Raw genomic sequence first — 5,935 nt, forward strand, 5'->3', positions numbered from 1 at the left:
CCCTTCTTCCTTATCTGCTTTGATTCGAATCTGTTTGGACACGTGACTCGAAAAAGAGGCCGAGCCTTTTTTTTTAAACGAATTACAACAAGAGTGTCACTACCCGATCCGTACCGGAAACCCGATCGGTACCCCGCATGCGCGAAAGGTTTCTACTTCCGGTCGTAGCGTTTTACGATAGTTATGGGTCAGAGTATCTGTTAAGATGTTAAGAATAACAAGTATATCTTAAAATGTTTGCAATAATGAAGCATTTCAGTACAATGTGGACAAAAACGAAAAATAAAAAGATAGTTACGGATCGGGTCTACCCGATCCGTACCGCGCATGTGCAGATGTTTTCTTCTTCTTCTGTTCGTTTAATGGCAGTTTACTCCCCAGTGTACGAGGATACCGCCACCTACTGACCGAGCGAATAAACCCTATTATAAACTGTTAGCAGAGCTGCTCTGTGCAGCGTTATGGCATAATAATTTTAAGGGAGAATAAAAAGTCGACACACATATCTCATTCCTGACGGAGGACTCTACCACTACACTTCTCCAGTCCATTCACAGAGTCGTTGCATGGTATGACATGGATAGGAAGTGGGCGGAGCCTTTTACCGTCATTTTATTACGACGCAAAGTACAAACACCTGTGGACACACAATCCAACACCCCCACTTGTACACAGGTTGGGGAAAACAATCCTCCGAAAAAACATCTTACATTCCAAACACAAATACAGAGAATTTGTCTAACTTAGACTTTGAAACTGGTTTCGTCATCATATCTGCTACCATTGACTCAGTTGGACAGTAATCAATGAGCACTTTCCTTTCATGTACAGCTGACCTTATAAAATGATATTTCACATCAATGTGTTTACATCTTTGTCTGTTCACTAGATTTTTTGACAAAGCGATTGTTCCCTGATTGTCCTCCAATATCATAGGTATTTCATACTCAAACTCATCAAGATCTTGAATCAAATAAGTCAAATACATACATTCCTGAATTGTTGCTGCTAATGCCATGTATTCGGCTTCACAAGTTGATAGTGCTGTAGTTGTCTGCTTTTTGGTTTTCCATGATATCAAAGGACCATTTTCATTTAGGCTTACACAATAACCTGTCATACTGCGTCTATCAGAAACATCGGATGCCCAATCTGCATCACTGTATGCTTGTAGACCTAGTTTTCCACTTGAACATTTCCTAAAGCACAGTTCTTTATCTCGACTACCTTTTAGATACCTCAGAACATGTTTCACTGCTGTCCAATCATCAACAGTTGGCGCATTGAAATGTTGTGACAGTTTGCTGACAACATAGCTTAAATCAGGTCGCGTACAATAGCTCAGATAAATAAGACATCCTACCGCTTCACGATATCTCCTCACATCTGGTAATGTCTCGAATTTATCAGAATGAGTCCATTTCTGTTCACAGGGTGTTAACCTTGGCTTACAGTTTTGCATGTTAAATCTCTTTAAAATGTTCTCAATATATATTTTCTGTGACATTTTGACACATTCTTTTTCTTGAAGAAAATCTATTCCTAGAAAATGGTTAAGTTTCCCCAGATCTTTCATTTGGAATTTAGAAGAGAGCATTTCTTTCACGCCTGAAAGCACATTTTCATTGTTAGCTGCAATGAGTAAATCATCCACCCACACTATGATGATTACTTTTTCACTTTCAGTTTCTTTTGAATACACACAATGATCAGCAATATTTTGTCTAAATCCACAACTGCTTAAATAGTCATGTAAGGTTTGGTTCCAGTTACGACCCGATTGCTTCAGCCCATAAAGTGATTTCTTTAATCTGTACACCAGTTTATTAGTCTCACTTGATTCTGTCTCAAAACCTTCTGGTTGTTGTATATATATTTCTTCATTTATTGGTGCGTGTAGATAGGCGGTTTTTACATCCATCTGGTGAACCAACATATCATCCTGAACCACTTTCTGCATCAAAACTCTCACACTCGATAAGTTAGCAGTCGGTGAAAAAGTCTCCTCATAATCAACTCCTTTTGTTTGACTAAAACCTTTAGCCACAAATCGAGCTTTATATCTGTCTGATCCATCTGAGTTCTTTTTAACGGCATAAACCCATTTACCCCCCACTGCTTTCTTACCCTCTGGTAAAGTGGCTAAAGTAAATGTGTCATTCTCCTTAAGGGATTGAATTTCTTCATTCATCGCTCTTTCCCATTCTTTTGACTCACTTGACACAATAGCTTCGCTAAATGATGTGGGTATTTCACACAACAATCTGTAGCAATAATCAACACTGGTTTGCATCTGTTCATTTTCACACTCTTTCACATCCGTGATATAATCACTCAAATAATCAGGTCTCTTTCTGATTCTGGATGGATAACGTGTAGCTCCAGCATCTACTTTATCATCAGTTTTAACCTCGGACTCAGTTTGACTGCTTTCACTACCATCTGGAATATCCTCATCCTTCGTCTGTTTGGGTTCACCATCTTTTCTGGATTCATAAACCTCATCTTCATACATCTGATCACTCTGTGTTTGTTGATCCATTGTCGCGGGATTTAGTATTTTTATCAATCTGTGCTTTTCAACTTTCCCGGTTTTTGGGAAATAGATCAAATATGCTGGACTATTTTTGTCATATCCCAAGAAAACACCTTTGTCGCATCTTGGATCCAGCTTTCCCCTATTTTGTTTATAAGCATAGCACAATGATCCGAATTTTTTCATTCTAGAAAGATCAGGTCTTTTTCCAGTTAACATCTTATACGCTGTCTGACCTGTGCGTTTGTTAAAACATCGGTTCCGAATCACTCCCGCGGTTTGTACTGCATATGGCCATAAAGACTTTGGCAATTCGCTCTCAACTAACATGCATCTCGCCATGTCAAAAAGTGTACGCCAGTTCCTCTCTGCTGTTCCGTTTTGATGAGGCGAATATGGCGCCGAAGTTTCCTGCCTAATGCCGTGTCTACTTAATAAATCTCTGAACTGTCTGCTTGTAAATTCAGTTCCATTATCAGAACGAATGCACTTGATTTTCCCATATGACGCCACCTCTGCAATAAATCTTTCAGTTGCTTGTGTTGTATCACTTTTGTGTTTCAGATTATATACAAATGTTGCACCTGAATAATCATCAACAAACGACAAAACATACTTAAACCCTTCTTTAGAGTTTGGCGTAATCGGACCAGCTAAATCCGTATGTACCAACTCTAATGCTGCCCTGGCCTTTTCATCTGGTTCTCGGTTCCTAGTTTGAGTAAACTTCCCTTGTATACAGGCTTCACATTGCATGTTTTTGTTGATTTTACCCTTAATTTCCATTCCATCAACGACATTTTGCAGATTTTGAACATCCTCATAATTACAGTGTCCTAGAATTTCATGCCACGTTTGCATATCAAAACATCCATTACATTTCTCTTCAAACTCTTGCACAGTGTTTATAAAGAACAGTCTCTCGTGTTCATATATAGGGAATTTTGTTCCATCAACATGTTTAAGAAAACTGTCCCCGTGTTTGAAAACCACAGTGGCTCTGTTACTAGTAGCTGCTTTTACTGACAAAATGTCCTGTGGAAACGATGGAATGTAGAGTGCTTGTTTCAATGTTACCTTGTGACTGCGTCCTTTACTGTCAATCATACTTATCTCAGCATCTCCTCGCCGCTTTGCAGCTCCTCTGCTCCGCCTTCCGTCAGCCAACTCTACACAATGAGCCTCGGGTCGAAATGTGTCATCAAAAGTCTTAAAACTCTCGATCTTCGTAAAGATATGTGACGTCGCTCCCGTATCCACCAGTAGCTGGTTATTCAGCATCTCTTGGCCGCCATCCGGGACCCTCTGGGGTTCGGAGCCCGTCTTGAACGCGTAGTCCTTCTCCACAACCCCTCTCGCTTCATCCCGTCTTAGCTTCCTTCTACAGGTCGCATCTTTGTGTGTACTACTCCGGCAAAAACTGCACCATACTCTGGATCGGCACGTTCTTGCAGTGTGTCCCTTTAGTCCACATTTAAAACACACAATCTCATTATTCTTTGATCTTCGGTCATCTGCTCGCCATGAAGTAGAATCCTGGTCTAATTGCACTTTTGTCTTCATTACGTTGTCATCAGTTACAGCCGCACGCATTCTCTCGGTTTCTTCATAACTTCTGAGTTTTACTTTAAACTCTGAAAATGTGATTTTTGCTTCGCTCTGTGTAACGTGCACAATCAGGGGTTTAAACGTCTCTGGTAGACCTTTCATTATCATTGCGATCAGAAGTCCATCAGTTAATGACTCACCCGCATTTTTTAACGCTGTGATAATTGCTTCTGCTCGGATAATATAGTCCGTCACACTTTCATTCTTTTCATTTGTGAGAGAAGTAAGTTCGGTGTACAGACTTATGATCCTTGGCTTGCCCACTCCTGCATAATGACCTCTCAAAATTTTTAGGGCTTTCCGTCCGTCATCAACTGCATCTCTCATAACTAACGATAAACTTTTGTCATCCAGAAATTGTATCAACTCTGCATATGCTTCTGCATTTTTGTCATCATCTTCACCATCGGCTTCTTCATCACCCTCAGCCTTTAAGATGACATCTTTCAAACCTTGTAGTCTGAGATGACCAAGGAACTTCGTTTCCCATATCTCATATTTCCTTTCATCTCCATCAAACTGCAAACGGGAATATCGACTGCCTGACTCTGCCGTGCGTCTGCTCATGATGCACAAAAACGCTTACTCACTCAATCGTGCCAAACTTTTAACACCTGCCGGTAACTTGCGGTTTCAGGAAACGCTGCCCTTCCTTTGGCAGTTACAGGATCTCTTTACTGCTGCTCTGGGCCCATAACCTGTTAGCAGAGCTGCTCTGTGCAGCGTTATGGCATAATAATTTTAAGGGAGAATAAAAAGTCGACACACATATCTCATTCCTGACGGAGGACTCTACCACTACACTTCTCCAGTCCATTCACAGAGTCGTTGCATGGTAAGACATGGATAGGAAGTGGGCGGAGCCTTTTACCGTCATTTTATTACGACGCAAAGTACAAACACCTGTGGACACACAATCCAACATAAACTGAATTATCGTCATTACAAACGTGTGTTAAATCTGATTTAGCGATAGTCGAGTGTGTTTATGCTTGTCTGTGAGGAGAGGATTGTTGGAATAGTGATGATGATGTGCGCTATCACTGTCAATTGTCAGTAAACACTTCATCTGGCTGATGAATCTACACGTGAGATATTACAAAGTCTGCATTATTAACTCTATAATTAGGCGCCATTCTTCTTATTTTACGGCGCTGTTGCTCAATCGGGGGACGCTCTCTGTTGAGGAGAAAAGCATGCATTTCTTTGTATACAGATTATCCATTGTTTAAATGTCCCGGGCAGTCGAAAAGGAGGCAGAGCTGTTGAGAAATGCTTGGAGCTAACTGGGCGCTAACCGTATCATTCAAATACATTGAATGTCGCAATGTTGGCAAAGAGAGGAAGTGACGTAAGATTTGCGCATGCGGGGTACCGATCGGGTTTCCGGTACGGATCGGGTAGTGACAAAGAGAAATAACAAAAGAAAAGAAAGAAAAAGATGGCCGATGTTTTTTTTAAATAACCTTTATTTGTCAACAACAATATAAACATATAAGGCACTATTATTTATCCATGCATCTAAATATATACGGTTGAGCATTACAACAAGAGAAATAACAAAAGAAAAGAAAGAAAAAGATGCAGAATGTGAGAACATAGACACAAACAGTGTGAACAGAAAGGGAAATCATGATCCACATCTCAGGTAGAGAGGAGGCCTCCTTTTAACATAAATAGAACTTATTGAATAGAAATATAAGTTTAGGGGCTTTCTTTTCATTTATGTGTTTCAGCGATGTGAGGGAAGTTGCCCCCCCCCCCCCCCACCTTCTTCAAATCCAATAAAAG

Source organism: Rhamphochromis sp. 'chilingali', assembly GCF_963969265.1.
Source record: "Rhamphochromis sp. 'chilingali' genome assembly, chromosome: 18".
Classification (NCBI taxonomy): domain Eukaryota; kingdom Metazoa; phylum Chordata; class Actinopteri; order Cichliformes; family Cichlidae; genus Rhamphochromis; species Rhamphochromis sp. 'chilingali'.